At 40.1% G+C, this 26,012-nt stretch overlaps 1 protein-coding gene across 1 annotated transcript in view; it reads left to right on the top strand.

Moving 5' to 3' along the window:
• The first annotated feature begins 2,704 nt into the window (after nucleotides 1-2,704).
• Nucleotides 2,705-26,012, top strand: part of LOC134223610 (kelch-like ECH-associated protein 1B) — a 112,776-nt gene continuing 89,468 nt past the window's right edge. The window contains exon 1 of the mRNA XM_062702804.1: nucleotides 2,705-2,888. The gene's annotated coding sequence lies outside the window, so the exon portion shown is untranslated. The remainder of the gene's footprint in view (nucleotides 2,889-26,012) is intronic.

Raw genomic sequence — 26,012 nt, 5'->3', positions numbered from 1 at the left:
CCTGTACTCTCAGCGCCATTCAGATGTTCCTCGTAGTGCTGCTTCCACCTTTCGATCACCACACGTTCGTCCGTCAAGATGCTCCCATCCTTATCCCGGCACATTTCGGCTCGCGGCACGAAGCCTTTGCGGGATGCGTTGAGCTTCTGATAGAACTTGCGTGTATCTTGAGAACGGCACAGCTGTTCCATCTCCTCGCACTCCGCTTCTTCCAGGCGGCGTTTCTTCTCCTGAAAAAGGCGGGTCTGCTGTCTCCGCTTCCGTCTATAACGTTCCACGTTCTGCCGGGTACCTTGCTGCAGCGCGACCGCCCGCGCTGCGTCCTTCTCCTCCAGAATCTGTCTGCACTCTTCGTCGAACCAATCGTTCCGTCGACTTCGACCCGCTCTTATGAACATCATAATTATTTCTTATGTCCCCATTTCAAAAGCAAAACTTATGACGGTCATAGGTGCTTTTTCCTCAGTGAAGGATCATAATATTTTCAACACGATTTTTCTATGTGCTCTCTTGTGAGATCAAAGAAATTAAAGAACAAAAAAAACGTGAAAATACAACATACACAATTAAACACAACAAAATATTTTATTATTTTCAAAATATATATAATTGCTCTTCACGTCGCAAAAAATGTTATTCAATGCTGCCGTAACCAATACATTACTGATTTCAATACCTCCGGATTCATCCGATAGATATTTCGTCGAGATGGTTGCATCTTGCATCCTACCAGTTGGGAGACTCGTCAGTGGTTTCCTCTGCTGCTAGTGCGGGAAATGTTGAATAATATTATCGATAAGGGAGACTTTAGAGTCGTCTCATCATCGGTGGTTTCCTCTGCTGGTGAATAATATTATCGTTAAGATTCTGTAAATATGAATTAGAAGTAAAAGAGTAAAACATAGGGAAGAATTTTTTTTCAAAAGAACACATTTACTCACATTGATGGCAATCCAATTGAAAATCGCTTCCTGTAACTGATCTATCTGGAGACAATATTTTCTGCTGCATTCCGCTGGTAAATCATTTAAAACAAATTTGCAAGGAAAACCAATTTGAACGATCATCTTCTGCATATTCTGCCATGTTGACTTCTCATTTCATAAGATTTTTCTTATGAGTTTTTCACATCAAGAGTTGTGATGAAAATCATAAGACAACTCTAATGTTTATTTTTCTATAGAAAACTTATTTGAACTTCATAAGACACAAAAATGAATTTCATAACAGACCAAATAATTGCCATAAGAGGTACGATGAAAATGAAATTCGATTATTTTTCCATGCTTCATAAGATGAGGCTTATAACAAATATACTGTATTACCAATATAGTCCACTCTGGCTGATTTGAAGAGACAATGCAGTAGCGCCGCGGTGTCGCAAAAGGCAAGCAATGTAGTGAAGAGACATTCCGAGGGGTGCTTAAACGTTTAATTCAATATGCAACATAACATTTCATAATAATATGCTAGAGATCATCCCATAACCCTATGTTGATATCTGAGTATAAAAATGAAATTTAAAAAAATGTAATTCAAAATTTCAAAAATTGTAAAATTAGTGTAATTTTCGCAAAAAACGCACCCCTTGGCTATCCTTTTTAGGCGTTAGTTGCCTTTTGTGACGCAAGATGGTGTTAATATGCTGTCTCTTGCCTAATATATGGGGATTTACGAAGTGGACTATATTGTTAATATACTATATATTTGCTTATAATGTCCCTAAGATAGTTTTGTTGAGTATATGTTACGCGAGATTTGTTTGGCAATCAGACGATATTTATTTACCGAGATTTATGGCCCGTTTACATATACGCTAGTTCTAGCGGACAATGCACTGTCCGACAGTACAAGCGCAAAATTAGCATAATGTAAACGCTTGTTAGCCAAGACAATTCCTGTTTACATTATGCTAATATCGCGCTAGTATTGTCGGATAGTGCATTGTCCGCTAGAACTAGCGTACAGTAGCCGTTCGATAACTGCAAAATGTTTACTTTTCAGTTAACGAATGCCGTTCGATAACTGCAACGCATTCTAGACGTCAAACGGTTGTCAATCGACGTCAGATGCAATAAAAGTGCATCCAAATGTGCAGCGCAATGCAGCTGTCAATGAGTCTGACATCAGTTTGAAGTTTAGCGGTCCGATAACTGCAAAACTGTTGTAACTATCGAATTGCAGTTAAAAAGCATTGCAGTTAAATGACTTGCAGTTATCGAACGTCTACTGTACCGTGGACCCCCGATAATTTGAACGGTACCTCATTCAAACTAACGGGGTTCATTTTTAATTTGAACTTCTGGTTACTCTATAAGCATCAGAAAAACTGGTTTCTGGCTGCTCTCTTTGCTGGTTTGTTTTGATTCTGCGTTCCATTTCACGATGTTCCATTTTTCTTCTCTCGATTCCACGTGGTAAATGACGTTTGAACCATTTTTAATTTGAACGATGTTCAAACCAACGGGGTTCAAATTAAAAAGTGTTCAGATTAAAAACGGTCATATTACCGGGGGTCCACGGTATATGTAAACAGGCCATTAAATGATGTCACGGTGCACCTGTCCATATACCACACAAAGAAGAAACAAAGCAAAGCGGACCTGTATATTTGAAATAATTGGATTTTATCGGCTACCAACGATCAGCTGTCAGGTTAGCTGACATTCCGCTTTCCCATTTGCTTTTATCCGCTGGTTTCTTCTTGAAGAATCATTTGAACGTCGGAGTGGTGTTGAGAAAGGTGCGTGGCCATCTCGCTCAGTTCGATATTTTCAGTGTCGCGAAAAAGTTTAAATAGAAGTGCTCCTCGGCTCATAACCAGCAGAGCTTGCGATTTTTGGATTTTATCCAACACCGTCGATTTCTTTTCGTCTGCTTGCGAAACGGTAAGTACCTGTTGCGACTGCATGCCAGCATGGAAAGCTGATCATCGTTCGAAGCAATGGTTGATCATTTCCGTCATGAGAAGAGTTCCTCCATCCCGGAAGACGTCGATGGCGAAGTAGGCCTAGCTGATGTGATTAGAAAAGGAAATGTCAATGTACGAGAGTTTGCAGCCTACTTTTCTAAGCCCTTGTTATGTAAAAATGGAGAAGCATGCTCGTATTAATGTAATCAACGTACCTACTTAGGAGCCACGTCCGCTAGGCAAATGACTCGACAGAATTATCCGAAAGATATCAGCGAGACGACGGTCAATCGCTATTTACGGTAGCCATTTGTGTTTGACCTAAAACAAAATGTATGTGACCATTGCTTTCATTTGTTTGCGGATGCAGGTTTGCGTGTGAAGTTCTTTAGATGTAACCGATGGGAACAGATTCGATTATACGATCATATCATAACTGGAGATGATGATTTTGTTAACGCAATGGCTACTACGGCAATGTTTTCATTCTACTACGGGATAATAATACCACCTTTCAGTCTTCTATAGTTATTTACGAACAAGACGCAAGAGATGAGCAGTGAATCTACCACCCCACGACCATTTATTTTTCGTCACGGCACTACGCTCCCACTGGGACGTAGATTGCTTTTTGGAGTTTGTATTATCAAGACTAGTTCTACAGATAAAAGATTGTACGTCAACCATCCGAAATTCAAATACTGATATGTAAAAAAAACAGGTTTTTATCATTGAAACATGCTCGCTCGACTCTAGGTTTGAAACGTACGTTTTTACGCTTTTATTCACCAAGCCAATTGGATGCCTATACTCACTCAAATCATATTTTTGTGTTTATTCGGTTTTGTACATTTATTCTGCACTCTGCAGTGTGTTGTGCAAAAAATGTTGTTTACAATTTCTACTGTCGTGAGAATTATACTTTATGTTCTCCTAATCAGCTCCTAATGGACTATAATTTTATTGTTTGAGAATTCTTAGTAACATTAGAATTGTTATGCAGTGACTAATAAATCACAATGATTAGCCTTCGAATTTCAACGTTTGGCTCAAAGTTCCAAAGTGTTTGGAATAATAAATCCTAGAATAGAAATGCTTTATTCAGCTTTCTCGTTTATAAGCCTTTCATATGTAGAGCATCAGTTGATCAAGATAAATGAGCAATAAGCTTTATGTTTTTAACTTCCTTAACTCGGCATGATACCCAGACTGCCCGATTGACGCAGCATAATCCAAACGGGTACACTGCATCCCATAAAGTCGGAATCGGGTCGTTGATCCATGAACGAAAAAGGGAAGACAATTTATTGTCCACGCGCAATGTTTAGTGTTTTCTATTATCAAACAATGATTCACAGTTTTGTGGAATAAACTTTGGTTCATACAGATTGCAGCGATTCCAAGTATAAACAGAAATAGCCTGCATGTGAAAAAATATCCTTCATCAAACACCACTCGTCGAATGACACACCCATACGAAGCGACGAATATTCTCCTTCTGACGGCGGAATACGTTAGTCCGGGCACGTATGTTGCATTCGCGAGTCGCGACAGTGGTTTCTGAATACGCAGTATCGAAGCGCGATGGCGGAGTCCGACTGGCTGTTCAGAGCCAACGTGAAGTAATAATAATAATTGTTGTGCGATGAATCAGCATAATTGATAAATATTTCTCGTTTCTCTATCGCTGCGCGGGTTAGGTACCGGTTGCGGCGTCGTCGCTCAAATACGAATATAGCGTTATCGAATATTTGAAATAAATGTTGATGTCCTTTAAATTATAAAGCAGCATTTAATTGAGCAGAAAATTAATGGATTCGATGGATGATAAGAGATTTGTGGGGTTTATTCATGAAAAATGTACTTAAAGACTTTGTCCGAAAAGAACAAACCTTATCGCTTGTTTAGATTACAAGCCTCATGATTTGATATCATATTAATTGAAAATAAGATGTTCAAACTTTGACGTCAAGTTTTTTTCCTTGTTGGGTATTTAATCACTGCGACCGTTTCACAATGTTTTATTTTGTTACTAGCAGACCCGACGAACTTCGTTTCGCCAAAAAATGATCTATTCCCAGATTAGTTCTCGAGTTATGCAGAAATTTAAGTTTCATTTGTATGGAAGCCCCCCTTCCCATTTAAAATCATACTTTTCATTCTAACTTTTTACTATGATTTTTCATATTTTCCAATTTTTCTACAAAGTTATTAAACAAGCAAAAATACATTTCAATCAAAGTTAATTGCCTATTTTCCGGGTATTCGACCACCCTACTTGGACATTAATTTACAATTTTCTGAAAACTCCGATGTGAATATGTACATTATGTGGAATATTGTGATTTGAAAAATGTGTTGGAGGCAGAGCATAAAATATTCACCACTGAGTATGGTAACTGCGCGCGAAAAAAACAAAATTAGCCTTGATTATATTGACATTTGACGCTAAAAATGCCCCTCAATTGAACGTCGGGATTAGATCTATGCGTGTATTTATTTGAATCATCAAAAATGTGTTCAGTTTTACGATTATTTAATAATTTGTGATAATCAAATAAATACTCACTAACCCATATTCATTCTGAAAATTGATGGTGCAGAGCCGAATATGAATATGTTTAGAAGTGAAGTGACAAAGAAGGCCGATGGGCTTCATAAAAAATAATCGAATATTTACAGCTCTGGTTGGAGGTAACTACTTTCCTTCGATGGGACTTGAACCCACGACCTTCATTACGCTAGACTGGTGCTTCAACCACCTCAGTACGCTAGGCTGGGGAGCCGAACCCAGATACTGTGGGGATGCGATCATCACTCCCGACTGTAGGCTCTCACACAGCGGGTCTTTGTTCGACACTTATCCTGACTCTCTTTTTGGGTACTACACCGACCCACTAAATCAACTTCTTTTTCTTCAGTCATTACCCCCACCCCGCAATTAGGCAATACATTTGAGGATTGCGATACCTCCTGGACGTACACCCGCCTCGCTATTCTCCTTTCGTCCGTCTGTTCTTTTTTTTTTTTTTTACAAGGGAGAATGCATTTACACACTAACCCAGCATTGTAGTTGCCAAACTACCACACGGAAGTGTACTGGAGTGTCGGACTCGACCATACCGGTAATACCGACTAAACTCCCTTGGGCTCCACCATCGTTTCCCCCAGGAACTACCTCCCAGTACTACTTCTGGGGGATGGCAGTACTAAACGTACTCGCTCATTATCGCTCTCACATAGGCACCCGTCCCATTCGAGACTGACTTGGGTGCTCGCACACCATTCACACCATTTGAGTCTTACTTGGATGCTCTCCCAGGTGCTCCGCTGCCATGCCTCGAGGTGTCAATAGCGGTAACTGCCTGGGCCTACAGATATTACGCTACGACACTCCTGCCTCAGCACGAGCAGATCAATCACACCACTGCCGAAGCAGACCACACGCTACCCTGCCGAAGCAGGGACACTCCCCATGCACCACATGTGCACAACTGTAGGTGCACTGCCGCCGAACCAGCTTCTCCAAAGACCATTCGTTCCATGTGACCCTTATTCGGGTGCTCACTCTAACACTCCACTGCCATGCCTCGAGGTGTCGATAGCGGTGTGTAGGGACCAATCAACGATACTACGCTACGACGCTCCTACCTCAGCATGTGCAGTCCATACTCAGACTTCTGCTGCGCTTCGAGGTGACAATAGCGGCGACGCGCTATGACACTCCTGCCTCAGCACAAACAGATCACTCACTCCTGCCGAAGCAGCTCACGCGCTACCCTACCGAAGTAGGGACACTCCCCATGCCAATTGGCACTCCCTGGGCTTGTGCTTTTGAAGCGGCACACAGTCGCTTTGATAGAGTCTGATTACGGGCACTTGTGGTTTTTTGGGAGGGATTTTAGCAGAGCCCACTGCTAAATCCCACCACGCCCTAGGCAGTTCTCCCTGACTCACAGACAGCTGGGGAGGGGTCGTCAAGCCCTTGGACATGGTCCATGCTGTCCCTGCTGTCCCTGCTGCCCCCAGTCCGTCTGTTCTGCTTCTGTCCGTCCGTACTCCATCCATCCGTCCGTACTTCTTCCATCCGAGAGTTCAATAATAGATAATACCCTGAGAGTATGATATTATCTATTATTGAACTCGTTTCCAATCGGGTCATTCTAGTTTGTGCGCGCGTACGGACGAGCTTTTTGCTCACGCATTTTGCTAAAGTAGTGCTGTCCAATGAGCAGCTCGAAGTAGTTCAAAGTTGTTCCCGTCCTTCTCGTTCTTTTTTGTCAACAAATAGACATGAGAGGGATGGGAATAACTCTGAGCTGCTCATTGGACAGCATTAGAGTTTCTTTTCGTTCGTTCGCTGTGCTTACGTTTTCGCTCCGTCGTCATGTTGGCGTTATTTTCTGCCTGACCCGTCATAGACGGCTCGGTGGCCGATTCGATCGCGGAAAAGGTTGTAACAGTAGGCCGTTACACGAAACAAATTTGATTTATCTTGTAAATAATATTTGAATTCTTAATTATAATTAATTGTTTTTTTTTTGCACCACATCACATGGAACGACTCAAGTACAGCCTAATATTTCAAGAACTACGCGCTTCGGTAGACACAACACCTGAGCCTCCAGAAGATTCGTTAAATCTCTCGCGAGAATTAATTGATTGCCCGCGATCGAGAATCAACCGAATGTTGAATTTCGTGGAAAACCTTTGGGGATTGGGGAAAAGAACGAAGAAGCGTAACTTTATGACTACTGGTTGGAGCGAGAAGTCAGCAACTAGAGCGCGGACATGAAATCCGATTCGGAATTCTTTGCGAAAAGATGACTGTGCCCTGACTATTTAATCTGAGGGCTCCAAGATTCCATTTCACTTTGCCTGGTTAGTTCAAACGTTTCAAAATGTTTTCCCGTGATCCGCGATTTCTCAAAAGTGAGATAAATTAAAAAAGGAGGTAGCTCAGTGAATAACAGTTTGAATTTTGCAGGATTAGATGATGATAAATTGAACTTTTATGGGAGAAGTTCGTCTTTGAAACGTTGCGTTAGGGTCGTGTCAGTAATAACGCTCTAGTTGATGAATTTTGAGTAAGTCGGACGCTAGGAAAGTGGAGTTTGCGGGATTGTTCTTGGAAACTTCCTTGACGATTTCTTCCATTGGACCAACTTCGGAGTATTAGACCGGGCAACAATCTAACATGAGCGGGAAGTCCTCTAACGAGGTGGCGCTTAAGCTTCCTGTTTGAAATCGAACAATTTTCGCGAACCCACCGTGGCGATTTTTAGGGAATTTCCGGCCGGCCACGAACAACTTTGCTCGTGCGGCTATAAGGTATCGAAACGCACTGCACTTGGTGGTTCGGGTAACATTTCCAAGCAGCTTTTGCAGAGCAACCAGAGCGGAAGGAATATTGCCCGCTGGTTTTTGTGACGGGTGATCCGCCGGATTTGCGCCCGAAAATTCACCAGAAGACCGCTAATTGCTGAACGACTGAAATGTACTTTTCGGCTCTGCAGCGAGGGCGTGGAATTCTATAAGTGTGAGTACTATACTCATGACCACCCCGGTACAAAGCCGCTCAAGACTTTGCTGCAAGGACTCCACGACATGAAGGAAGAGGAGCTCCATGCAGATCTTCTCGCAGCTCGTCACTTGATTGCGCGATTGCAAAATCCACGTTTATGGCATGTTTACTGAAGTTTTTTGCAATAGTATTTAGAGAGCTTAATCATCAAACTTTTTTCAAAAGATGGGTCCCTAAAACAGGTTAAAACTTTTGTGAATAAACCCTTATATCCAAAATCAGGTTTTTGAGTTTTTGTCTTTCGATCGTAAAAATAAAACACTGTGCAGTGGATAGATTAACGATGAGAAATTCCAAAGTATTGTATTTGTTTGTCTATGTCAGCGTTTCTCAACCTTTTTATTCAGTGGTACCCCTTCTGACTTTTGCATAGCTTGAGGTACTCCCTAGATTGTTTTTATTAACCTGGAGGCTGATATGTAAAAGTGGGTAGTTTCTTTTCACTTATCAAACCAAACAATTCAATTCGATTGAATTTTCAACTAATAATTCCGGCTTTCGGTAATGGTACATACTAGACTTTTTTTTAAATTGAATCGTTCATGAGTTTTGAGATTTTTCCCAACACTGACTGGGTAAAATTTTGGAAATTTGATCGAAATTCCAGAAATTGAAAGAATATTATTAGGTGTCAGCTTCTAAGCAATGGGAGTCAGAGTTATGCACCCTTATTCTTGTTTACGGACGAACGATACTTTCGAACGAATGCGATTCGTTCGAACCGTTTCTCCATTTGATTTTGCTGGCGTAAACGGGAATGCGCTTCAACTTTCGTTCGAAAGCGCGTTCGTACGTAAACAAGAATATGGGTGATGGCCAAAATACAATTTCTATACAAAAACACGCTAAGAAAATCTCACTCAAGTCTTCTTAGTATATATAATGTACGAGAAAGGCACAAACACCGCTAGGCGAATGAATCAGGGTTTTATATGAAACTTTAGCAAATAATAGACTTCCTTCCCTAATCCTTTATGTAATTGGTGTACGGTATCTTTGAACTCTGGGGCTACTATGGACTTTTTGGAAATTGTCATCCATTTGACCAAGATGTTTTAATTTTAAATTAAACTCGCGCAGCCTTCCTCTCTTATAGTATGTCAAAATTGACGACTAGCTTGTCACAAGAAGCCCCGTCGGTAGTTTCCTTTCCTTTTGCACATAAATATGTTGTGCAATATTTACTGAGCAGATCTGGTTTTTGCCAATTACCAAGTAAAAATTATGATTTAGTCAACATGCTGTTCAAAAATCAATTTTCACTATATCAATCCTATGGAATATTTCCAAAAGGGCGTAATAGATCTTGTCCTTGATGTTTTGAACAGCGATTGCAAAATCTCACGATAACCCAGGCCCTCCCAGGGCAACAAATGTGGTTAACAGGAAAAGAGGTTCAATCAAAGCTTTACTTCCTTAAATTTATTACTTTGTTTGAAAACTCTTTTTATGCATATGCACAACATGTGAAATATGTAGTTCGAAAAAGGTATTGGAGGTAAACAATTCCGGCCGGTTTTGGGCATTAGAAGGCTAAGAATAGTTTCAGGGAAAAAAATTCAAAAGATAAATGCGAAAAGAGCCATAGGGTGGGATTATTGATTTCCCATGCAAGGGATTTCATAAATATAAGTGGGAAAAATATGCAATAATAAGGATCTTAACAAGGAAAGTGTCGACTGCGCCATTGTCGGGTGTTTGAAAACTTGAGCGAATATAAAATACTTTTGTTTCCTTCCTCACCTTTCTCAATTTAACATTTCTCTCATTGTGAATAGGGCTGGAATTTATAATGCACTGTTATAATTGTTTATACGGATTGCGGGTTATTTAAAGTAGTGCTAATAAATCCAAATACCGGAATTTTATTTTATTTCAATATTTTCATCTCCATCCTCCAGAAAGAACATTACTCAAATGTAATTTTAATTATTTCCATGAATATGGATGGCGCATGAGAATACATCTAGAGTGCTTTTAGAATAGGTCGTATGTGCAAAAGAGAGGCTCACTTTGCTTGCGCTCTATTTTGCTAATAAATAGACGCTAAAGCCAAAGCTAATCCATTCATAGTCCTTTTTGATCGAAATTGTTTTTAATAACGCTAAAAGTTGCATCTCACCTCGGGAATCTTGTCCATTGATTTTGTTCTCATGTGCGCCCAAAAAAAGCGGGACTCGTGCAATTTCGTCGTGACAAGTAAAAAAATCCTGGCCAATTTATGGTTGGACAACTCGGACTCTCGGAGATCTCCGCCGTATCGAACCTAATTGCTAATTTTCCAAAACGTCCAAATCCGACCAAATCTTCCCTCAGTTTGAAACTGCCTTAGACTCATTTTGTTCGGGTAATTTATGAATTATTTTTCATGCAGTTGTTTTTTTCACAGTGGATGATTTCGAAATACACTTTAAATGGTTCTTAATGTTTCGAAAAGAATCAAATGATTAAAAAATATGTTGTAAAGCAGTTTAAAAAAAATACCAACCAAAGAATAATCGAAAATGAACTCAATCTGAAAATTAGAATTCCTGTCCCTGCGCTTCATTTCATTGACGTTGAGTCGTGACCTGCCTACCAAGTTACTAATTGCGTTCAATCCACTAATGAAACTGGCCAAATTTTTATGCCTCCGGAATAAGCAGAAAAAAGTCATAGAAATAAAACCGTATGAAAAAAATCTCCCGGAGAAGAACCTGTTGTCAATAACTGTTAAAAACCTTAAGAAAAGTCCACCAATGGAAAATACAAATAGGCTTAAATTCCATTCTTTTAAAAACAACACTAATAACATAACATCTAACAGTTTTTTTTATGGGTTTCGTCTACCTTTTTTGTTGAGAGAGATGAGGCAGCCGAGGACAAGACACAAAAAAATACTTTCTATATACTATATTTTAGATTCCTACCTAAAATATTGAATTTATTTGAATAATATTTTGGAGCTCTTTGGAAGAATCAATGAAAAAACGGAAGGATTTTTTAGATTACGAGGGGACAGCACAATAAGGTCTAAAAAACGAGACTGTCCCGTAAAATACGGTACGTATGGTGGAGATCTACAGTAGCCTTGCGAGCAAAGGCGTAGGATTGCCAATCCGGAGATGGTGAGTTCGATTCTTGGTCCGGTCTAGGATGTTTTCGGGTTGGAAACTTTCTCGACGCCCTTGGCATAGTGTATTCATTGTACTTGGCACACACATACTCATGCAATAGCGGTTCCGGTTGGAATGTAGAACTATTGAAGAAGAAGAGATGGTCAGATTAGAGACAGTGTTTAGATAGAAATATTTATCTGTAAAGTTACAATCAAGTGGTGGATTTAAATGCGTTAGTATCAAGTAGTCTTACGACAAGTGATGTGGAATCCAGCTCGGAATAATTTGCCCAATCATTGTCATTTTGAAAGCGAAATTCTCAACTTTTTGAACAATTGAACTGGGCGTGATGTTCTATCATGTATAAGCATTCGATTCCATCAACGTTGGCACAAACCTATAAAGGCCAACTGCCCGGTAAGCGGTGACGACAAGAAAACAGCACGCCTCAGGCACATGGACCTTGCCGTTACAACAGGATGAACTGTGCCATTCCCATTCTCAATAGATTCAATCATCATCCATGACTCGCACCACTCGGCTTATCTTGGTTCCTCCGGAAAGAAAATAAACAATGAAGTTGGAAACTTCTAATGTGGACGAACGGCGTTCCAAAAAAAAAACCGATGGCTCCCAATAAAATGTGCATCAACGGAGCCGCTGTCGATTGACGTAAACTTCTTCTGATAAGAACGCGAGGTCCTGTTGAAAAAATATATACAAACACGCCGTAGTCACAAACGTTGCATAATTTTCGGCGCTTCTGTGATTTATTGGATCTCAATCAACTAGCATGCATGGAAACAATCGGCTAGTCATTCATGTTGGCAATAAATTTGCAGCCAGTACAGAGTTTTTTATTTCCAGCCGTTTAGAGCTGTTTGTTTCTATTTCACAACCACGGAGAAAATAAAAAAACAAATCACAACTTTAAGCGGTTGATTTTATTAGCATACGAGGCTGAAAAATTCCAAAAATTAGGAACAGTCCATCTGCATTTCGTTCTTTTGTTTTCAATGGCATGAATATGGTAGCTCCGAGATGAAAATCTGGAACACGAAACCTGTCTGTCGACTGCATTGGTATATGCTGAGAATTATTCTTCGGTTTATTCGATTATTGTCATAAGTCAATCAATTACAAGCATCTTCACATGTCTTTACTTCACGTACAGTCAATAATAAAAAAGAGGACGCATGGTTCGTTGTTCTCTAAGAGCTGGCAGTATGTAAACCGGAGGTTTGCATCCATGAAGTTTATGCAAAAAGTGTGAATGAAACCAACTGAGAAAAGATCCACTCTGGCACCACAATTTTTTCACGGCCTCGCTCTTTTTTATTCAGATTCGTCTCAACTAAATGGCTATCCAAATAAAACAATTGTACTCTGTACAAATTAGCAATAAATACCAACTATTTGTACATAAAATACAATAAATACCAAATATTCCGCCGCTGGAAAAAGGTGTAGTTACTTCTATTTAACGATTCACGATATCTTCAAGCGGCCTTCGGTTGTGGGGTGGGTGGTTTTTATTTTAGATCAGATGAAATTGTCAACGAAATAACCCTCCACAATACGTTGCTAGTTTCGTATCTTGAAACAAATCTATTCTCGGAAAAATCTGCAATACAGAAAACAGCCACTACCGTTTTTGATCGAGAATATTTTTGCATTTTTTTTTATTCAGGCTTTATTTTGTCGGGCTATTATCTTCACATGACAAAGTGAATTCCAGTGATGATGAGCTCGGTGGTCTAGTAGCTACCGCTTCTGCCTTATAAGCAGGAGGTCGTGAGTTCAATTCCAGGCTCGTCCCTTTCCTACTTTGTATTTCTATCATAGTTCTTTCTGTGTTTCACGTTCTACCAGAACGATTCATACTGTTAAGCCTTCAACACTAACAATCTAAAAACCTCCCGTGGCACCTATGAGAGGTCGTAGAGTTCTCTGCATCTTTTTTAAGTAGGTGTCCAACTAACCATCCTTCGCCTTCCTCAGCATTCGCAAGGACGTGGCCAGGACAGGTCTCGACTATTGGAGAGTGCATTGCTTCCATCTAAGAGATGGCGATTAGTCCCAAATCAATATCTGTGGTAGCGGATGAAAGTGTTGCTACTCTCATACAATAGTCTTGGCTTGTACCACCTACGAATTTGTGCGAAATGCTCAATGCTAATGCTAATGCTAATGACAAAGTGAGTTCCAGTGATGGCACGGCACATAGTATTGATAATCTGTTGCGATCGCCAGTACAGTATGTGATACATAACTTTCAAAGATCAAAATCACTTGAAACTGCTTCCAACACTGGCCGTAAGTCGAAGGTCACTGACCTTCACAACCGAATTCTTTCCAGAAAATTAGAAAAAAAAAATCCTATGAACAGTGCCCCTAAAGTGTGCGAACATCAAGGTCAGTCCGCAAACCATCTGGAACGATATCGGATATCATAGTTGTTGAAGGATGCCGTGTACGTATTTCGAGTAAGAATATCATATCTGCCAAGAATATGAAGAAGCGATTGGAATATGCTCAAAAAACGTCTGGCTGAGCCGCAAAAGTTCTAGCAGAACATCATATTCATGGCCAAGAGAAAATTAAACTATTGCGGGACTGATTAGAGAATGGTGCAAACCAACCTTCAAAACTATCACCGATTGCGAACCAAAGTGGTGATCATGTTGTGGTTTAGGGTGCTTAGGTGAAAACGGCATCAAAAACCTAAAGTTCATCAATAGTTCTATGGATAGTTTCATGTATTTGAACATTTTGAACGTTAAATTGGGTCATGGTTTTGTTCGACAAAGTTGTTCGGAATAGTTAGGCCATCATGATGATGCTATCGAAGAATAGGGGGCCTATCACATAAAAAAATTAACAGTACATTTTTTTTATTTTACGGTATACTGACATGTAATGTTCTACAAAGTTGTAGCGCAGCCTATTCCAATAAATTTTGCAGAAAAAACTTTTTCTGTAGCTCTTAAGTTGGCTGATTTAGGGCAATTTTACTTACTTAAATTAGGGTGTTCCTTAAAAAACATTTTTTTTCATTAGCTTTTTGTCCCGAAAAGTGCGTCCTTAAGAGCTAAAGGAAAAGTTTTTATTGCAAAGTTGTTTGGAATAAGCTGCGCTACAATGTTGTACAACATTTTATGCCAATATTTCTTGAAACAAAAAAAAAACATATTTTTTTAAATTGGGCCACCCTATTTTTCGATATTTTTTTTTTATCTTTACTAGATAAAAAAATACTATAAAACTATAACTATAACTATAACTCTATAACAAGGGACCAAGTATCCAATGGGAAACCGCATTAAAATTTGTGATAGAACCCAAAATTGCTTAATCCATAATAGGAACGCATGTACCAGTTGTGGCACTATTCTTAATTTTGGTTCTTATTATGGCAAATCCCATTGTTTTTTTATGGGATTGGCCATAATGGAACCACTAGTGTGACAACTGGTGCAATGGATGACAAAAATGAAGCAAAATCTTTTTTTTACAATTATGGTTTGTTTTATATGTTGTTATCATGTCACATGCATATAGTTCACTGATCAGAAAACCTTTTGTGGTGATGTTATGTGCCTTTTGGTGTATAATGCACTAGTGCGACGATTGGTGATATAGCCACGACTGGTACATCTACCCTACATAACCTCGAATGTATTACAAATTATGTCGAGAAACAAAGTGTCGTAAGCTGAGAATATGTCCAAACATATCTAAGACCTGTAGATCAAAAATAGTTTTTAGACCATTATAAAACCATAATTGTTACTTGAGCTGGTTTGGATGGTCCATTGGGCCGATACGATTTCATATATTACTTTCACAAGCGATAATAGACCTTCCATGAGTCGATGTTCTAAGACTCGATATCGACTTGTGGAATAAATTATGCCATACCAAAAATATTTTCTCAGTTACTCTGATGGTTCTTCCCAACAACTTCCCAAGGAACTTCTATTCGAGATCTTGCGAGAATTTGCTTGAGTCAATGGTCCTTTCATTAGCGACCCATAGAGGAATGAATGTATTATAGAAGAATAAATGTATTTTTGGAGCTCGGGTCATTCGATTTATCCAATTCACCAGTTTATGAATGGTGTATGATATGATGTCCACTGCGGGACGTCAAAATCGTCATCGGTGACATGAACGCTCAGGTAGGAAGGGAGGAAATGTATAGACCGGTCATCGGACCGGATAGTCTGCATACCGTATCGAACGACAACGGCCAACGATGCATAAACTTTGCAGCCTTCCGCGGAATGGTAGTCCGAAGCACTTTCTTCCCCCGCAAGAATATCCACAAGGCCACATGGAAATCACCTAATCAAGTAACGGAAAACCAAATCGACCACGTTCTAATCGACGGTAAATTCTTCTCCGACATCACGAACGTACGCACTTACCGCAGTGCGAATATTGAATCCGACCACTACCTCGTTGCAGTATGCCTGCGCTCAAAACTCTCGACGGTGATCAACACGCGTCGGAGTCGTCCGCCGCGGCTAAACATTGGGCGGCTACAAGACGGTAGACTAGCCCAAGACGACGCGCAACAGCTGGAAATGGCACTCCCAACGGAAGAGCAGCTAGGCGCAGCATCTCTTGAAGATGGCTGGAGAGATATTCGATCCGCCATTGGGTGCACCGCAACCGCTGCACTAGGCACGGTGGCTCCGGATCAGAGAAACGACTGGTATGACGGCGAATGTGAGCAGTTAGTTGAGGAGAAGAATGCAGCATAGGCGAGATTGCTGCAATACCGCACGAGGGCGAACGAGGCACGATACAAACGGGCGCGGAACAGACAAAACTCAATTTTCCGGAGGAAAAAGCGCCAGCAGGAAGATCGAGACCGTGAAGAGACGGATGAACTGTACCACGCTAATAACGCACGAAAGTTCTATGAGAAGTTGAACCGTTCACGTAAGGGCCACGTGCCACAGCCCGATATGTGTAAGGACATAAACGGGAACCTTCTTACAAACGAGTGTGAGGTGATCCAAAGGTGGCGGCAGCACTACGAAGAGCACCTGAATGGCGAGATGACAGACAACGGTGGCGGTAAGGTAATGAACCTAGGAGCACGCGCGCAGGACATGCGACTTCCGGCTCCTAATCTCCAGGAAATCCAGGAGGAGATCGGCCGGCTGAAAAACAACAAAGCCCCTGCTGGAGACGAGCCAGCCTCGGGATGAAAGTCTCCTTAATAAAGACAAAAAAAAAACAACGCCCCTGGAGTTGACCAACTACCAGGAGAGCTGTTTAAACACGGTGGTGAGGCACTGGCTAGAGCGCTGCACTGGGTGATCAAGGTTTGGGAGGATGAGGTTCTGCCGCAGGAGTGGATGGAAGGTGTCGTATGTCCCATCTACAAAAAGGGCGATAAGCTGGATTGTAGCAACTACCGCGCAATCACATTGCTGAACGCCGCCTACAAGGTACTCTCCCAAATGTTATGCCGCCGACTAACACCAATTGCAAGAGAGTTCGTGGGGCAGTTCCAGGCGGGATTTATGGGTGAACGCTCTACCACAGATCAGGTGTTCGCCATACGTCAGGTATTGCAGAAATGCCGCGAATACAACGTGCCCACACATGAATAGGCTTATAAAATATTAAAAGATCACTCTAATTAAAAAAATAGTCGAATGATTCCAAGATTTGTTCATTTTAAAATCCTTTTGAATTCCCACTAACTATGCGTAATTACAGAAATTCAAAACTCTGACGAAAACTTACAAGAATTTCTCACAGAATATTGGAAACCGAAGTAAGCTCGATCGACAGTCGTATTTTCTCTTCTTTCTGGATGTTGCAACTGCTTCACGAGTAGTGCGCATTATGGAGCACGTCTAAGGCATAGATGCACACTACTCGAAAGAAGAAGGTTCGATTCTCGCCAGGGCTTTCTTCGGTTTTCCACTGGAAGGACAGTATGAAGTTTATTCACAATATCACTTTAAAAACCCCGCCCTTCATAACAAAAAAATCTCACGGCATCTCAAAAGTTAGTGCTAATATGAGCATTTTTTTTAACATTCGTTCGGTATGCTCAGATGTGCATGACACTTTGCGGAGCCGCAATTCTTAAGTATGAAAATGTTAGGATTATAATAACCATCGAACTCTCTCAGTAATAGAGATTACATTTAATTTTTTTTATTATGTACTCCACAATATCAACAAGTCATCTTCGTTTCTACGTTCATGAAGGGTGGGATTTGTCTGGGCTTTGCAACTCCCCATCTCACCATGTAAGGTTTTTTCATTCAAATTATTTTTTTAATTTAATTTATAAGGATCCTGAGAAAATAAAACACCTCCTCTTTTCCTCGTTAGCCCTTACGTAATAAGTGTTGTGGTGATATGACCCACAAGGCAAATGAGCAGCAAAGAACCATTGACAACACATACGTGCAATGCTCGACATCGCCATAAAAAAATTCCTCACCAGCTGGGACCATGGCCCTTCCTAGCCCGGGACTCTAGTTACGCCTATGGCTGCGAGGCGGCAATGTCACAGTAGGGAATGTAATGCCAATGAAGAACAAAAAGAGGAATAAGAAGTTCTAAGACCCTTTCATGAATTTAAGAAGCATTATTATTATTCAGAATTTTATGATGATTTTTTTCAATATAAGCTTTTCTATGTCATACGCACTACCAGAATTTTGTGCATTTCAAGCCGTATTATATTCAGCAATCAACTAGGGTTTGCCCCCCGTCGAATGCAACTTGTTGCGAGAAAATCGGTTTAGAATTACTGTACGAAAAAGTGGTTTGTGTTTTTCAGTTTTCGTGTGCACACACACACACATACACACGGACTAACAGACATTTGATCAGTCTCCGAGACTTTTATAAAAAGTTCGATTTTGGAGTGAAATACGAGAAAGGCGAAAAAGATATCTATTCCTTAAGGTCACTCCTGACGGAATCCAATTTTCAAAGTACTCGCGTTTTCAAGGGCACACCATACGATACGGAAGCCAGGCACAACTGTCATTTTTATTTTTTCACGCATGCTGCGACGCAGCAAAGCTGAAAAAATAAAAATGACAGTTGTGCGTTGGTTCCGTACCGAATGGTGTGCCCTTGAAAACGCGAGTACTTTGAAAATTGGATTCCGTAAGGAGTGACCTCAATTGACGAATAGGAGCATACAAATTAGGATGTTCAAGAACAACACTGTACTATCTTCTTTTTGTGATACAACCAGTGGCGTCTCGTCCTCATGTGCACTGCGTGCACCACACAACTAGGAATTTGATATTCTTGACGAAATAGTAATTCTAAATTTACTGCAAGCATATAAATATGAATAAACATCTCTCTTCAATGAGCCCAACTTGGTGCGAAGCATTCCTGTGCACCTTACTGTGTGATTAAAATCAACCTTCAATAGCGCTCTTGCGTCAAGTCTTTTCCCATATGCAATCAAGCTTACGATTTGGTACGGATGAATTTGGCAACTGAGTGTCTTTTTTATTAGTTTTCGAGACTTTGACGGAAAGACGAAAATGCCTACCTTTCCATTAATTGCTTCAGGAAACTTCAGAAAACTCCCCTCCCCCTACAAGCGTTACGTAATTTATGGAAGCTCCATTAACCCTATTTTGTCAGTAAACGGTCGGGTTAATTTTTAATAGCAAAAAAATCAGACCGCATTCTCAGTCAAATGTAACTTGTTAAAATGTTCCAAAAAGTGTGTTCATTTTTGGACACACATATATCATATCAATCTATTTTGGCCATAACTTCTGATCCCATGGTTCAATCTGGCCAATTATTAACAGGAAACAGTGGGGCAGTATTCTGCGTAGAATGCAACCTATCGATAGCGGATAAGTGCCAAAAAAGTGAGCTAGACTTTTGCTTGTTTTTGGAGCGAATTTACCCGTACTTAGAGTACGGGAAAGGCAAAAATTTCACGATTTTATTCATCCGTTTGAACCTTAGCAAAGTTTGTTATGTTCTTCACATAGATCAGCGGTTCTCAACCTTTTTCTTGACAGGTACCCCTTGGAACTTTTGCATTAATTGAGGCACTCCCTCTCGAAATTAGGCTTCCAATTATTTTGAAAGAATAGTGCCGAGCCCTTTGAAGGGAAGCTCCTTTGAGCTTTTGTATCCCTTTGAAGTAGACTTCCGCGCCTCTTCATTAGAGGCTTCTGAGCATCTTGTAGAGGCTTCCGAGTCTATTGAAGGCGGTTTTTGAGCCACTCAAAAGGAGGCTTCCTTTGCAGCTTAAAACGACTCTCCCAAGCCTCTTAAAAGAAGGCTTCCGAACCACTTGAAAGTAGACTTCTGAGCCTCTTGAAAGAAGGATTCTGAGCCTTTTGAATGGGGGCTTGCGAGCCTCTTGAAACAAGGCTTCCGAGTCTCTCGAAAGAAGCCTTCCGAGCCTCTTGAAAGGACGCTTTCGAGCCTCTTAGAAGGAGTCTTTTGAGCCTCTTGAAAGCATGCTTTTAAGTCTCCTGAAATGTGGCTTCCTACCCTCTTGAAAGGAGCCTTCCGAGCCTCTTGGAAGGAGGCTTTTGAGCCTGCAAGAAGGTTTTTGAGCCTCTAGAAAGGATCTTGAAAGGAAAGGAGACTCCCAAACATCTTGAAAAGAGGCTTCCGAGCCTTTTGGAAGAAGGCTTCCCAGCCTCTTAAAAGGATGTTGAAAGGAGTCTTCCGAGCCTTGATAGGAGCCTCTTGGAAGGAGGCTTTTGAGCAGGCATTGCAATTTATCCCATCATTCGATCTTCTGAGCAAAGATACTGATGATATGCTGGGATATCGATCTTAGTTATCTATCTGCTCAGTAAACAAAGTGCTATGTTCGCCATGGAGAAAAGTTTTTTCACTACTTTTGTTTTACCAACGCCCTCGCAACGTGAACAAACCCCGACCACGCTGGTTATCAGGATCATCATCAAATGCTCAAATGATAATATCTTTCCAGAGTGCTCTTTGATTAGGGATAATATCTTTGCACAAGCAAAGATGATATCCTGTGCTCAGATGATATGCCTGCTTTTGAGCCTCTTGACAGAAGGCTTATAAGTCTTGAAGGAAGCTTTTGAGTCTATTGAAAGGAGACTTCTGAGCCTCTTAAAAGGAGGCTTCTGGGCCTCTTGTAAGCCTCCCGAGCCTCTTGAAAGAAGGCTTCCTTCTTATTGGCATTACATCCCCACACTGGGACAGAGCCGCCTTGCAGCTTAGTGTTCATTATGCACTTCCACAGTTATTAACTGCGAGGTTTCTAAGCCAAGTTACCATTTTTGCATTCGTATATCATGAGGCTAACACGATGATACTTTTATGCCCAGGGAAGTCGAGACAATTTCTAATCCGAAAATTGTCTAGACCGGCACCGGGAATCAAACCCAGCCACCCTCAGCATGATCTTGCTTTGTAGCCGCGTGTCTTACCGCTTCCGAGCCTCTTGAAAGGACATTTTAGAGCCTCTTAGAGGGAGGCTTTTGAGTTTCTTGAAAAGGATTTTTGAGCCTCTTGAAAGGAGGTTTCCGAGCCTCTTGTAAGGCTTCCCAGCCTCTTGAAAGAATGCTTCCAAGCCTCTTGAAAGGAGGCTTACGAGCCTCTTGAAAGGACGCTTCCGAGCCTCTTAGGTGCCCGCCAGAGTAAACGCGACGTGCGATGCGACGCGACGCGACAGTACAATTTGACAGCCTGTTGATAATGATTGTTATTCTTTCACGTGAGTCGCGTCGCGTCGCATCGCTCGTCGCGTTTACTCTGGCTTCACCCTTAGAAGGAGGCTTTTGAGCCTCTTGAAAGGATGCTTTTGAGCCTCTTGAAATGAGGCTTCCAAGCCTCTTGAAAGGAGCCTTCCGAGCCTCTTGGAAGGAGGCTTCTGAGCCTGGAAGGAGGTTTTTGAGCCTCTTGAAAGAAGACTTCTGAGCCTCTTCAAAAGAGGCTTCCGAACCTCTTGAAAAGATATTGAAAGGAGGCATTTGAGCCTCTAGAAAAGGATGCTTTTGAGCCTCTAGAAAAGAAGTCTTTTGAGCTTCTTGAAAGGGAGGCTTCCGAGCCTCTTGAAAGGAGGCTTTTGGGCCTCTTAAAAGGGATTTTTAGCCTCTTGAAAGGAGGCTTCCGATCGTCTTGAAAATAGGCTTCGGAGCTTCTTGGAAAGAGGCTTTTCAGCCACTTGAAAGGGGGCTTCTGAACCTCTTGAAAAAGGCTTTAGAGCCTCTTGAAAGGAGGCTACCGCACCTCTTAAAACGAGGCTTCCGAGCCTCTTAAAAGAAGGCTTACGAGCCTCTTGAACCTAATCACTTGAGGCAACCTAATCACTTGAAAGGTGGCTTCTGAAGTGCCCAGGAGGCTTCCGAGCCTCTTGTAAAGGCTCCGTCAGACGTTGCAAGCAAATCACTCGTGGGAGCGAATGATTTCTGAGAGCACTCGCAATTGCAGTCACACGTAGCAGTTTTTTACTTTAAGCAATTGTCAGATTTAGTTTCATGCAAATATAAACAAAAACGAAAAACTTGTTTTTCGGCCACAAAATTTAATTTCATTCCAATTTTTGCAGTGCAACACTGCCACCTGAAAACGTTTTCACTTTTGTGAGCGAAAAATTTGCTAGTGCTGCATTAGCAAGCGCAATTCCGTTTCTGCGAGTTGAAAACTTTTAACGCTTAGCAGTCACACATTGCAAGCGAGCGTTTGCTTACGAGTTGTCATTTGTTTGCATGCAATCACTTTCAGTGTAGTCAGGCAGGCAAATTTTTGACAGTTGTCACTTTCTGCGAGCAAAATGCTCGTTGCGAGTGATTTGCTTGCAACGTCTGAGGGCACAGAAGGCATTCAAGCTGCTTGAAAGAAGGCTTCCGAGATGCGTAGAAGGATGCTTCTAATCTTTTTACAACGAAGCAACCGAGCATTAGTGAAAAAAAATCATTTTGTTCATTCGACGTTTTGCTCATTCGATCTTTTGTTGCGCAGCCCTTTATACTAGACCTGTGCGCCGGTCATATAATCGGCGGCGGCGGCGTAGTGGTCACTTTTGCCCCGGCGGCGGCGGCTTCACGGCGGCGCGCCGTTGGCTTTCATCGGCGGCGGCGGCGGCGTGAACCGGCGTGAATGAAAATTCAATGGATAAGAAATTTTTTTGAATTCACGTGGTTTTGATTCACACCGTACGAGTCGCTCGTATAAAAATCGACTTCAGTGGATTAAAATTGAAATATTCTATGTTTGTCGATCATCAAACAGCACATTTCATAGTAAATTACCAGCAACACTAATAAGTAGGGGAGAATGGTCCAAAATGCACTCCTGGGGCAAAATGGCCTCACTCATAAAATCACTCATATAATCTGTTGTAGTACATTTTTGAACGAATATTACAATTACAATTCATAATCAGTTATCCATCATTGAGCGCCATTGGAAAAATTAAGCAAAATCCCTTAATATTCACTTAAATTTAACGTTTTGCTATTCTTCCACATCCTTAAGATTTTAGTTCAATGCATTAAGAAAAAACAAACAACCATGCGTTCACCATCATTTTACATGCAATTGAGTCATTTTAGACCACCATTCGGGCGTTTTGCCCCAGGCCTATTTTTAAAACTTTTTTTAAATGCGTTAGAAAGTCATGAAAACCTTATTGTTTTGAATAGGAGATCATTGTGAAATGTAGCTGGGTTTGTAAATTTTGCACCTATACGTTGAAATCGTTGCATATTTTTGTTTATATGGGCGAAAACATCGAAATTGCTTAAGCCGTTCTCCCCTACCTGATCTCAAAATGTTATTAAAATTAAAACTATTTTATTATTCTCTGATTTTGATGAATCAAAATTTAACAATGAATCCTGCTTCACTTTTCGTTACCCTTGAGTAGTATTGAGAATTAGGCTTCGGTGTCATAGGACTAATTTGTTAATATTTTTTCCAAAAGTATTCCCAATTTAGGATTTTGATAGGGTATCTGTTCCCATATTAATAACAGCCCGTATATTAATCTCAACCGTCGATAAACCAAATAAAAAAAACAATTTATTTACAATTTCTCACATCGTATGTACACGATAATGGACGGAACACATTCTTGAATGTTTGGAATATTATTCAAGATTTTGTTTGAGTAATGTTTTAATTCACAAGAATCAAATTATTAAAAGATAAAATTAGAAAGCACTTTTATTTGCATTTTCCTACCTTTGAACTGATGGTTTGATGCACTGCTCGATTGCTACTAGCAGATTCATCTGTCTTCACGCCGTTGTTTTCCACTCAATTTCGGGCTAAAACAATTCTATCCCTTCAAAATTCACTTCACAGCACATAAAGCACATCACATTTTCACTATGAATATAATTATATTTTAAAAACCAACGCGATTTCCTATAGTTTGATATAGGTTTCTTTCGAACAACGTCTCAGTTATCCTTGTCCGTATTCCAAACTGTTTACATGGCTGGCAGTATCTGCAAGGGCTGCCGACCAACATTTTTATTTAAAAAATGCTTGAATGAACTTTCACTGTGAGATTCAACTCTTATGTTTGTAAAATAAATTATATCGAAAAAATAAATTATGAGAAACACAAAATTGAACTGATAAGATGGAAAACTGCAATAAAAACAATAATTTTGTAATTATATTTCAACTCAAATACAAAATATTGAAGAATTCGGCATCACTGCAATCATATCGTTACGTATACATACATGTAATAGTGTGCGTATTTTATGTTGGAAACAGTATTATTGATATAGGTACAGGCATAGGATTAACTGTTTTTGAATGTTATTGAAATAGGTGCATGGCGGTAATGATGTTTTTTAGCTAAATACTTCTATAATGTGATGAAAATTTCCTTTTTGAAGTTACCAAATTGCTTTCAATTAAAAATTACATGAGCGGAGCATAATTATTCACATGTTTCTTGATTATTGGGTGAGAAATCAATGCATTTCATATTCGCATTGCCTTATTGTTATTGATATAGGAACAGATATCCTAAACTCCAGTCGATTTACTTCTCAATATATCTAAATTTCAGTGGTTAGACCACTATTCTTTGAGTTACATATACAATTGGGCAATATTTTAGCAGCTGCATATCTTTAGAGAATTGCACAAATCTCAATAGATGATCAACATAACTAAAATGAGCTCTAGCTGAGCAAGACTGGGGCACGATGATCAACCAAATTGAATATTTTTCTCAAAAGTTGGTAAAATATGACAAAAAAGTTCTTGGTGGATTTCCTGAAGGGACTTCCGGAGGAAACTACGATTTTGTTTACGAAAGTTTCATTAGAAATTCCTTAGTAAAACCCTATAAGCAATTCTACGGAAACTCATATAGGCATTTTTTTGTTCAAAAACCATTAAGGTTCTCGTTGGGAAATTCCTATAGCAAAACCACAGGTAAAACCGTATACTATTCTTTTAGGATTTCATTCGGAAATTTATTAAGGAATGAAATAGTTTCCGAAAGAATTCCTAAAACAATTTCCGAAGAAAATCTTCGAAGGAGTTCAGAAAGGACTCTCCGAGAGAATAGCGAAAAGAGTTTAAGACATTTCTGGCAAAAATTTTGAAGGAATTTTCGAAAGAACTTAGTGTTAAATTCACTATTGATCCCACGACTCACTTCTCACAATTCACACCAAGGAAATACAAAACCTTGCTTAATATAGACTCGTTTATTCGTCATAAGGAACAAAGGTTTGGGCACGCAAGCCAAGCTTATTATATTTATAGGTATTTTATAATTTTGTCCGGAAGCACCGACTTCAAAAACAGTTTACATTAGGGAACCGAAGGAATTCCCGCAGAAATTTCGTAAATTTCGAGAAAATGTTCTAGGGATTTTTTAGAAGAATTTCCGAATGGTTCCCAAAAGCAACTTCCGAAGAAATTTCTTTGAGCTAATTTCTGAAGAGATTCCCGAAAAAAATCAAAAGAAATGGAGAATATTGTGACGGAATGATTGAGGGAAATGTCCAAGAACTTCTTCCTAAAGTTACCAAAGAATTTTCAAATATAAATAAGAGGAATTTCTATAAAATTTCCAACGTTTATTTTTTCTTAAGAAAAATCCAAAGCAATTCTAAAAATAATCCTCCGTATTAATTTCCGAAGAAATTCCTAAGCAAACTTTCAATAACTAAACATATTTCCGAAGGAATCTGTAAATGAATTTCTGAAGGAATTTTTGGAGGAATTGATTTTCGGAAGGAATATCCGAAAGAATTTCTATGGGAATTACGAAAGAATTCCTGAAGGATTTTATGAAGCAATTCCTTAAGCAATTTCCTAAGAAATTTTCAAAGGAATTTCCAAAAGAACGAACTTCAACGAATTTCCTAAGGATTTCTTAAACAAAGGAATACATGGAGGAAATTCTGACGTAATCCCTGAGGTA

The sequence above is a fragment of the Armigeres subalbatus genome, chromosome 1 (genome assembly GCF_024139115.2).
Source record: "Armigeres subalbatus isolate Guangzhou_Male chromosome 1, GZ_Asu_2, whole genome shotgun sequence".
NCBI classification, from domain to species: Eukaryota; Metazoa; Arthropoda; class Insecta; order Diptera; family Culicidae; genus Armigeres; species Armigeres subalbatus.
The sequence above is the reverse complement of the archived record's forward strand: the minus strand, read 5'-3'. Positions and strand labels throughout refer to the sequence as shown.